Source organism: Eurytemora carolleeae, unplaced genomic scaffold (genome assembly GCF_000591075.1).
Source record: "Eurytemora carolleeae unplaced genomic scaffold, Eaff_2.0 scaffold143, whole genome shotgun sequence".
NCBI lineage: Eukaryota > Metazoa > Arthropoda > Copepoda > Calanoida > Temoridae > Eurytemora > Eurytemora carolleeae.
Genome location: NW_019396656.1, coordinates 176,333 through 187,988, shown reverse-complemented (window position 1 = coordinate 187,988; position 11,656 = coordinate 176,333).

Genomic DNA, 11,656 nt, shown 5'->3' with positions numbered 1-11,656 from the left:
TTTCAACTTCAAAAGTTAGATCGTGAGGACGTAAGAAGCTTTGTGTTAGACTCGTCCTCAAGACCAAACATACGACGTCGCCGGACGTCACATTGGTAAATATGGACGTCCTCATGACGTCCTTAGGACGTCCTAAGGTTGGTAGGGCCCTGAAAAATATACATCCTTATCCTAAATAAGGCTCCGATTATTTTTTTCTAGACGTATTCCCTGAACTACTTAATTTATTAAAAAAACTAGAAATTATAAAGAATTAGTGCAGCCTTATATCTATGTCGTATTCTTTTTCTTTTATTTGTAAAATTATTTGTGAATAAAGATGAAATACATTTTACAGATATTTATTTATAGTCATTATGATGCACATTTATTTATAGTCATTATGATGCACATTTATTTATAGTCATTATGATGCACATTTATTTATAGTCATTATAATGCTCATTTATTTATAGTCACTATAATGCACATTTGGCAAACAAATTAGATTTTTAACGTTTTGAAAGTGAATTCTGAATTCCAACAGAAGATTTGAAATTAAACCTAATGGAAAAAATGAAAAAAATGGTTAAAATATGGTTAACATTTGTAGTTTTTTAAAGATTACTTAGATTCTGCGGCATAACAAACTTAAGTAATAAGTTATATAATCACCAAGTACTTTTCCTCAAAATTCTTTTTTTTAGTATAAGAAAGATTTAACCTGTTTAGAATGATTGTATGGTATTTTGCTGTAGATGTTCAATTGATTTATTAGCTTTGAACAAGCATTTAAAGATTTTATAGTTTTATTATAGCGCTAAATTTCATGAGAACTAGTGCACTTGTAACTAGGGATGTTAACGTTTTCATTTTTTCGGAAAACGATCGTTTCGTTATGAAAACGACGACAACAAAACGAAAACGAAACGATCGTTTTTTAAAAGTTCTTTTTTAAAAAACGGTCGTTTTAAAAACGGTTGTTTTAAAAACAATCGTTTTAAAGACGATCATTTTGCAAAATCGTCAACGATCGTTAAAGACGTCCCTTCGTTAACGACGACCCTTTGTTGTTGAAAACGATCGGGAAACGGAAAAAAGAACGATCGTTAACCGATCGTTTTAAAAAACAATTAACAACCCTACTTGTAACTAAAGATAATAATGTATTGCTAAGTAAATAACAGAAGTTTACTTAATAAATTACTTTTTGTTTTATACATTCGTAAACAATTGTATAAAATAATAGTAAAAGTCCAAAATTCGGAAAATAAATAAAACATTGCATTTCTTGTTTAATTTGTTCATAATTATTAGTTCAATACTACAAAGTAAGGCTGTTGCATTGTTTGCATGTAATGCTACACAATGTATAAAGAATATGCGTTCGGGTGGGATGTCTTTCTACAGAATTGTTAAAATAAAACTTTTATAATAAAGTTTAGCTACTAAAATAATAAGATTCAAAGTGTTCAATCTTGTATTGGATTATACGTTTTAATGCCAAATGATTCCAATTATACGTAAATGTTTCAATTCCAATTAAACCAATCATTCTTGCACGTGCACGCACTTTTAATTTGGTCTTGGACCGAATTCAATGAATTTGAGTAAGGTCGCTGAAATACCTACCCTTGGTTTAAAACTTGAATCACTGATTCAAATTTAAAGATTTATAACGATCGATAATTAACACATTGTTTAAGTCTACTTATCCATGGGCGGACGTAAGCTAGTCCAAGCTGTATGAAATTATGATGTGAAAGGGTGTGGTATATAATTTGCCACCACTCTAAAAGAATACGATGTGGTATACATTATTTGCCACCACCTTAAAAGAAAATGATGTGGTACATTATTTGCCACCACCTTAAAAGAATATGATGTTGTATACATTATTTGCCACCACCTTAAAAGAATACGATGTGGAATACATTATTTGCCACCACCTTAAAATTATATGATGTGGTATACATTATTTGCCACCGCCTTAAAAGAATATGATGAGGTAAACATTATTTGCCACTACCTTAAAATTATATGATGTGGTATACATTATTTGCCACCACCTTAAAAGAATACGATGTGGTATACATTATTTGCCACCACCTTAAAAGAATATCATGTGGTAAACATTATTTGCCACCACCTTAAAAGAAAATGATGTGGTATACATTATTTCCCAGCACCTTAAAAGTATATGATGTGGTATACATTATTGCCATTTCTCATGAATTACATAAATTTTAGTTAAAACCAAGGATACTTGAATATTAAAATACTGGATAGATTAAGTGATTTAACAATGCGAGAAAAGGATTAAATTGATCCAATAATACTTAGACATTTAACCAGGATATGCTAGTGCATATTTTAGTAAAAAATTGTGCAACATTTTTGGAAAAAAGGAAAATTTTAAAAGATTATCATCCGGATTTAACAATTTTAAACTAGGAAGTAAAACAGGCCTATTTCAGGCAGCAGGCCTGGACCCTAAATATAAGTATATTTCAGGCAGCAGGCCTGGACCCTAAATATAAATATATTTCAGGCAGCAGGCCTGGACCCTAGATATAAGTATATTTCAGGCAGCAGGCCTGGACCCTAAATATAAATATATTTCACGCAGCAGGCCTGGACCCTAAATATAAGTATATTTCAGGCAGCATGCCTGGACCCTAAATATAAATATATTTACGAAAAGCCAAGAAATTTCAGCACTCTAACCATTAAAGTTGTAAAGCTAGCTATGAACCCCAGCAGAGTTTAAAATATATTGTTCATTAAACTGGGATTACAAGGGGTTATTTAAAAAAAATTAAATCTGTAATTAAAAAATTCCACGCAAAAATGATTTTTAGGTTGGTAGAAAAACAAAAATGTCACTCCAGTAGAAGTAAAATTATATCAAAATATGTTTACATGTGCCTCGAGATATGTTTCGTTCGTTTCACATTTTTTAACAATTTTTGTATTTTCATTTGAAATCTTTTTAAAAGGGCTTTTTTAAACTTGATAATTTGAGGAAACTTATGCCTTCCACAGACCTTGGAAATACCTAAGGAGTGGATCCTATAAACCTAAAGTGTCCCGGCATATAGGTTCATGAAAGGTTTTTTGACTGCCATCTAACGGCCCTTGTTGCATATAATACTCATTCAGGATAATAAGTTTTACAGTTTTTTAAAGAAATCCTCTAATTGTTAACTTAAACATAAATTTTGTTAATTTGTTATTTTTGAAGGTTTTGTATTTTGCATCTAATCCAAAAATATCCCGAAAAAAAACAGACGTCTATTTATTGGTCTTGTACTCCCGATGTACACAATTGAAGTTAGAACCTGATGTGGAAAATATCGTGAATTCTAGTCTATAATAGATCTATATTCTTTTATCTCTGGAGTGGACCCTGGAATTACCAAGGAGTGTACCCTGGAATCAACCCTGGAATCAACTAAGAAGTGGACCCTGTAATTACTTAAGAAGTAGATCCTTGAATTACCTCAGAAATGAATCCTAGAATGACCCAAGGATTGGACCCTGAAATTAACTAAGAAGTGAATCCTTGAATTACGTCATGTCTAATGTATGGACCCTGGAATTACCAAGGAGTGTACCCTGTAATCAACTAAGAAGTGGACCCTGTTATTACTTAAGAAGTAGATCCTTGAATTACCTCAGAAATGAATCCTAGAATGACCCAAGGATTGGACCCTGAAATTAACTAAGAAGTGAATCCTTGAATTACGTCATGTCTAATGTATGGACCCTGGAATTACCAAATGAGTGGGCCCTGGAACTACCTAAGAAGTGGACCCTGGAATTACCTAAGAAATAGACCCTGAAATTACCTAATGAATCTTCATAAAGAAAATCAATTTCTGCAGTACAGAGTCCTGGTAGTAGGAGAACCAGAAGTCCCAACATTCTCATTTTTAAATCTTTAAAAAAAATATATTAAAAAAATTAAAACCTAAACAGTTTGAAATTCAAAACATTATGTGAACACTGTTAAAAGAAATATCGAATAGATATCCATGAGAGGGGGAAGTATAGAATAGATATCCATGAGAGAGGGGAATATAGAATAGATATCCATGAGAGGTGGGAGTATAGAATAGATTTCCATGAGAGGGGGAGTATAGAATAGATATCCATGAGATGGGGGAGTATAGAATAGATATCCATGAGAGGGGGGAGTATAGAATATATATCCATGAGAGGGGGGAGTATAGAATAGATATCCATGAGAGATGGGAGTATTGAATAGATATCCATGAGAGATGGGAGTATGGAATAGATATCCATGAGAGGTGGGAGTATGGAAGAGATATCCATTAGAGGGGGAGTATGGAATAGATATCCATGAGAGGGGGGAGTATGGAATAGATATCCAGAAGAGGGGGAAGTATAGAATATATATCCATGAGAGGGGGAGTATAGAATAGATATCCATGAGACGGGGAAGTATAGAATAGATTTCCAGCAGACGGGGGAGAACAGAATGGTGGGAGTCTATAATAGATATCCATGAGACAGGGGAGTACAGAATAGATTTCCATGAGAGGGGGAGTATAGAGTAGATATTAATGAGAGGGGGAGTATAGAATAGATATCCATGAGAGGGGGGAGTATAGAATAGATATCCATAAGAGGTGGGAGTATAGATATAATAATAATAATAATGATAATAATAATAATAATGACAATAATAATAATAATAATAATAATAATAATGTTAACTACATGTTTAGAATAATATTTCACCTTGGATGTTTGAGTTAGTAATTACTTAATGTATTTTGCATGACAAGTCAATATAAAGTTTTCACCCAGCCTGAAGCTTAATATATGTATTATGTATTGTTTGAAGATTTCACATGTTGAATGAAATCTGAGCTGAAAACTTTAGAATAATGAATATCGAGATTATTGCTTGATCCTCTTTATTTTTCTTAATATCGAGACTAATCAGATCTTGTACTTGTTTCATGAAAAGTGTATAAAATTCAACCAGAGTCGCACATAGAAGCCGATAAATTAAAAATTTTGCGCCCCATTTAAGATTAATATGCAGAAACGGGAGGGCTATCTAATTTTTAAACCAATTTTTGCTTTTCTCTACTTTATCCAAGAACGAACCGTTTAGGTAATCGGGATTAAGGATATCTCATTATAAAGTGTTCAGCTCTGAATGTAAATGGATCAAGTTGAACTACAGTAAGATTGTATGCACGAATGAAATCATAGCTCCTCTAATTGAAGAGCTGGCGATCGAAAAGAACAGTAATGTTTTTTTCAATTTCTGATATGTAACTTGAAAGATTTGCTTTTCTAATAATTATGATTTAAATCAAAACCGTAGGAGCTACACGGGGTCATACAGTGGAAGTTATAATGTTGGTTGTAATTTGACCTTCTTCTGATGATTAGTTTGCATCTATCTATATATAAATTTGGCTTGTCTGTCTGTTTGGGTGTCTGTTTGTTTGTTTGTATCCATTAAACGTCAAAACGGCTGAACCGATCGGGCCCAAATTTTTTGTGGGACATCACGTGACCACAGGGAAGGTTTATGAATTAACAAACAAACAAACAAACAGACAAACAGACAGACAGACAAGCCAAATTTATATATAGATATATATATATATCTAATTTTTGGTTTGCATAAATTTATATATTTAATTTTTGTTTAATTGTTTCTAATTGTTGGTTCCCATCCAAAGAAAAAACGTCAAAACGGCTGAACCCACAAGGGTGATGTATTTGTTAAATTTTACTATGTCATTACAACCACAATTGAAAAGGATCAATTTTTCCGATGGAAAATCAAGAATATCTTCATCACTTATTGCTCTGACGAAGGTTTAATGAGTATCGGTGTGACTTAAATTACATACTTTTTTTATTTTTAACCTCTGATACTTAACAACAAGCAGACACTTAGAACTGTTATTATTATTATCTTTAAAATGCCGTTGAATGTAAGGTTATAATGCAAGGAAAGTTAATTGAAGTTGCGTATACTCTGCGTACATATTGAAAGCTGTTCTCTCTGGGTGGAATTTTTAAACAAGAATGGGTGCATCAGTGCTTGTTTAGTATCCGCGGAGGTTAAAAGCATTAAATTTTGATAATTTTGATAATTCACATAACAGTTTCCTATGACCAGAATATTTCATTGATATTTTATGTGAAAGATGGATCCCATGTCATGCTTCGACATCCGTATTGTGTTTACGTTACCGCCCAGAGACAGTACACTGCAGTACAAAAGATGCGTACACTTCTGAAATAACTTTCCTTGTATTAGAACCTTGGTTGAATTACTCTATATATATGCATGTAAACCATAAACATATTTAAAGATGTTTTTATTTCCTATGTACTACACACTGCAATCTATTTAAAATTTGGTTCCTGAGATTGTTTCTGTCACAAAGGTTAAAAAGAAACATCTAGATAGAAGGAGAAGTTCAAATGTATACGACATTCCTAGTACGACTTTGTGACCTCGTAGCTTCTCAAGTTTTGATTTTATGCACAAGAATGCGAAACAAAACTTAAGCGGTTACATGCCAGAAATTCAAAACATTTTTGATATTCTCAATAGCTCTTCAATAAGAGGAGTTATGATTAACAATATTTAAAATTTTAATACCATACGTGCAACCTTTAAAATATCAATAATTGCCTTAAATATAATGAATTAATAGTGGTTTTTAGAATCGGTTATACAAGGTCTCTACAAGACCAACCTTTACCAACGATTCGAAGAAAAATTAATGTCAAAGCTCTGAAAAGAAATATTTTCTGTTCTGAAATTTATAATGTTAAAAAAAATTATCACATTTTTTTGGTAAAATGTCTAATGTAAAATACTAGGAAATTTAATTTTTCACTCTTTTAAAAATCAAATAAGTATAATATAAACCAAAGTAACATTTAAAAATGCTCACTGTGTTCGATTACTCTGTACGCTCAAAACACTCTGTGCGTGTAGTACGCTATGTATGGGAAAATACGCGCGTATTGTTTACTCCAAGCGATTTCAATGCCAGACTGCGTCGAACAATACGTCAACGGAGGTGGCAATTTTAATATTAAATATTTCAGGCATCCTACTAATTTCCAATTTAAGAAAGAAGCCAAAAGATGTTTAACTTAAAAAAATGATGAAAATTAACGAATTACGAAGACTTTAGATGTTAAGCTTACTTAGGTTCAGCAGGATTAAGGTTTTATCACATTGATAAATGTGTACGTTGCCACCTCCCTACTTTATGAAATATGTGTGAAGCAAAGTCGAACAGGTGGTAAAATGGTAGAATAGAATAGATAGGAAAATTAGGATAGATAGGATAGATGGGATAGATAGGATAGATGGTATAGACTGGATAGATAGGATAGATAGGATAGATAGGATAGATAGGATATCAAATTATGAAATAGGCTGGTTTCATAATTGACCAATGATCATTCCACATAGACTCTATGCCTTTCACTTTACAAACGATGATTTTCTGTTATAACTATAAATCAAATGATGTTTTTTATTCACCTAATTCATCTTATAAAGTTTATTTAACAGCTTTAAAAAATTCGAAATTGAAATGGATAGTCTAAGGAACATACTGTATTTGTGTACTCTACTGCATATAATTTGTGAACATTTACATGATTTGTACACTTTGAACTCCCTTTCAGGCTGAAAGGGACTGACAAATTTCATACCGAGGAATTTTCTAAATTCCACTCTAATATATATTCTATTCTCTTTGCGTAGGGTCCCTTCATTTTATTCAACACCCCTGCACTCTCCACTAAATCCCACTATATCTTCTTAATATTCAAGAGGAATAAAATTAATCCAAAAAATAATCTGCACAAGATTAAGATCAATGCTTAATCTCAAGATTAACAACATAAAATGTCTAACCTCTGGCACCAGAAAAGACCAGTTGAAACTAAATTTTTTGAAAGTTTATTTCCGCTTGTAAATAATATATAGGGTTTTCAGGTTAACCCAATTATTGTTAATGACCAAGTTTTTGCCCCCGTTTTCAAGTTCGTAATTATATATTGTATATATTATATATGTATAACTTGATTAAATGTCCTTTTATGTGTTTTTACTATTTATAATAAACACATATATCTTATCCTATCCTATATCCACAAAGTGAGGAAATAATCGGGTTAGCGAAGTTTATAAACGAGGTATGATTAAAGAAAGTTTTCGTCAATATGCATAAACGGTTACAAAATAAAATATTAAAAATCTACTGAGATTATTATAGGTAGGATTTATAATAATCACAGTTAGGATTTCCAACGAAATTTTCGTGGAACGAAATTCGCGAAAATGAACGAACGAAATTTGTTAATTTTCGTTCAAAATTTTCGCGAATTTTGATGTACTTTCGACGAATTTTTCGACCTCATTTTCGCGAAAATTTTGTCTATTTTTGCGAAATTTTAGTTCAATTTTCGTTTGTTAAAAATAGATTTTAAAAATCGTATGTTTAAAAACTGATAAAATAAATTGTTTATCAGTGATTTTCTGCATTTATATTTTCACATCTGTTGGTGTGTTGAATCTTGAATATACAGGGTTACCAACACAAAGGATGAGACTGTAATGACAACCTGAAAATATTTAACCCTATCACTGCTGGGGGGGAGTGTTTTTCACCACCCCCCTTCTTTGGTTTTTTCTAAATAACTTAAAAACTTCTTCACTTTTTCAACATCCATGGTTGTGCAAAAAAATGGTGACAATTTTTTTTGAATCCATATGGCAGGAGGTGGAGGACAGTCAAACGGGGGTCAGTGTTTCAAAAAAATCAGAATTGCTTCATAACTTTTTTATTTATTAAGATACAGGGCAAAAATTTATACATTTGAAAAGCTCTTAAAAAATGTGATATCATGTGTCATATGTTAATATTTTTCAAAGTTAAAAATAATTATTTTAAAGCATTTTTCTGGCATACTTTTTGAACTTATTTAAAATCCTTTGCTGTTGTTGAGAATTTTTGCGAAAAAACTTATGATTTCGAACAAATTTAGCGAATTTCGCAAAAAATTTAAACGAAAATTTTTCCGAAAATGAACGAAAATTTTCGTTTTAGTTTACTTTTTCATTTCCTGAACGAAATTTTCGTCAAAGAGATTGAACGAAAATTCGGAAACCCTAAATGATAAAATGTTTTATTAGAAATATTCTTTTTAATACATTTGAAAAATATTGCACTGACTATTTTGTTTCAGCTATCTTAAAGAAATCTATAATAAAAACATTTTTGCATTCTTTTTTCACTTTATTTAAATATTTTTTTATCATAAAACATAATATCTGCAAACAGTTTGTAGAATGTTGAATTTTTCTTTGAGTTCCAATGTAATTTTCAGCTCATATTCAAATATATTATATATAATATATATATTTAACTGTCCCACAACAAATTGGCTAAAATTGTTTAAGGAAACCCATGGATACCATGAGAGTGAACTAGGCCAAAACATTCGAAATGTTTTAAAGGGACTGTAAGCGTAATTTCAATTGACCATCAATTGAAAGATAACAATGCCCGATTCACAACGGTATCCTGAAAACCTTCGACTGATCAATGTTGTTGGAATTATTTTAATTGTGAAACACTTTGCTTCAAGTTTTAAAATTATGAATATTAGTTTTTAGAATTTGCAGAAAAAAAAACTATATTCTGTCGAATTTTCGGATACTGTTTTTAATTTAAGATATCAGGTAATGTAAAGTTACACAAGTAGCGCATCAGAGCCCGTTCTCTCTATAGATAGTGGTCATGTAGTTCACGTACTTTAGGGGACGATAGTTTGGCCGTCAGATGTCTCTCGTATGAATTATCTATCTATCAGATAAGAATTTTACGTGAGACATCTAGCGGCCAAACTATCATCCCCGAAAGTACGTGAACTTCACGACCACTGTTCAAACATTATTATGAAGAGAATGGGCTCAGCTGTGTCGAGATCACACTGTACGCAGCGTACGTTTTAGAGGGATCCAAGGGAATTTCTGGATATTTTAACAAAGAACTCTATTTACTCAATAAACAGTCAAAGGTTTAAAGGGTACCTTTGTAAACCGGGCATCGCCATCTTTGCATGTAGGTTTACTTGAACATACGCTTACAGCCCCTTTATTATTTTAAAACCTTGGCAATGCCGCGGGTACTCCTGTCCATGTAACTAGTATCCAATAAACGTCAAAATGACTAAACCAACCGGAGTCCAAAACTAAAGAACGAAAAGTTTTGACTTAAATTTTAAGTTCATGGTTAAATGCCACTTCTGACTTAATTTAAACCTGAACTTTAACCGTGAGGTTAAATATTTAAATTGAGAAAGTATAATATTTAAGTAGCTATTCATTATTTTACAGAACTTTTAACCTCGAACTTAAAATTCGCGCATTCTTTAGTTTTAGACTCGGGGCCAATCTTTTTGGGTAACTTCGATCTTGCATCACCAAGATGGAGATACAAAAATATTCCTTAGCCTTTTGAACACTTATTGGATACATACAGTGCAAACCAATAAAATGTATAGATTAAAAGTTCTAATTAAATACTTTTTATGATATTGTCAAAACCCCCAGCAGACAAAGTTTACAAAATAATTTCTATTATTCTAAAAATTGGATTTGAATTAAATCTTCCGTTTTAAATGTTTAATTGTTCACTGTAATGAATGGTGGTGTACTTCATATCCGTTACTACAAACATTAAACGTAGAAAGCTAAATTTGACCATTAAGCTTGTGCAGTTAAACATTGCATGCTTTGGCAAATGAATGCAAAAATTAATTTTCCAGTTTTACATGAAATTTTAATAAATTTTATAAAAATCTTTGAATAAAAAAAACATACCTAATTTTTAATGTTTTGGATAAAAATGAAAGAATTATTTGATATTCTAATTCAATTAGAAAAATCAACATAAAAGCATTGATTACTCTCCCTAAACTCCAACTTTTCAATTGTATTTTGTATAACATAATTAATATATTAATATTTCAAAATGTAACTTTTCAAGCAGAATTTAATTAAAACAACAAGCTTCTTTGATAAAGGGATTAGAAAATTGGATTTTTGAGGCAGGTGTGCAGTTTCCTTCAATCTTCAAAGAAAGCACTAAACCTCAAAGAAATATGAATGAAAAAATTAGATTGACGTCTCCAGAAAACAAGTTTGCCAAGCTAAAACAAATTCATCTCGAAAAATCATCGCATAGGAATTGAGTCTTTGTAACAAACTCCAATTGTCTTTTCCCTAATCCCAACTTTTAAATTTCGAGTAAATTTTTTTAATTAAAAGAAACAGGTCTTAACGTATTCAGGCACATATTTTAATTAGACTTCATCTATTTAAAAAAAACTTTAAAAGATCATTTAGGCATAATATCGAGGGACCCTTTGGGATGAAATTGCACGGTAACTACGTCAACTTTGCCCAGACAAAAGTTAATATGGATACCTTTGTGGATCAAAAAAGAGAGTAAAAAGACAAACACTTGATAATACATCTTCTAACCATAAATTCTCGTTAGATCACTGAAGTTAAGCACACTTGTCCACAGCCAGTAACTGGATTGGTGTCCAGGCTGGTGTTCACGGGTTCGATTCCCGTACT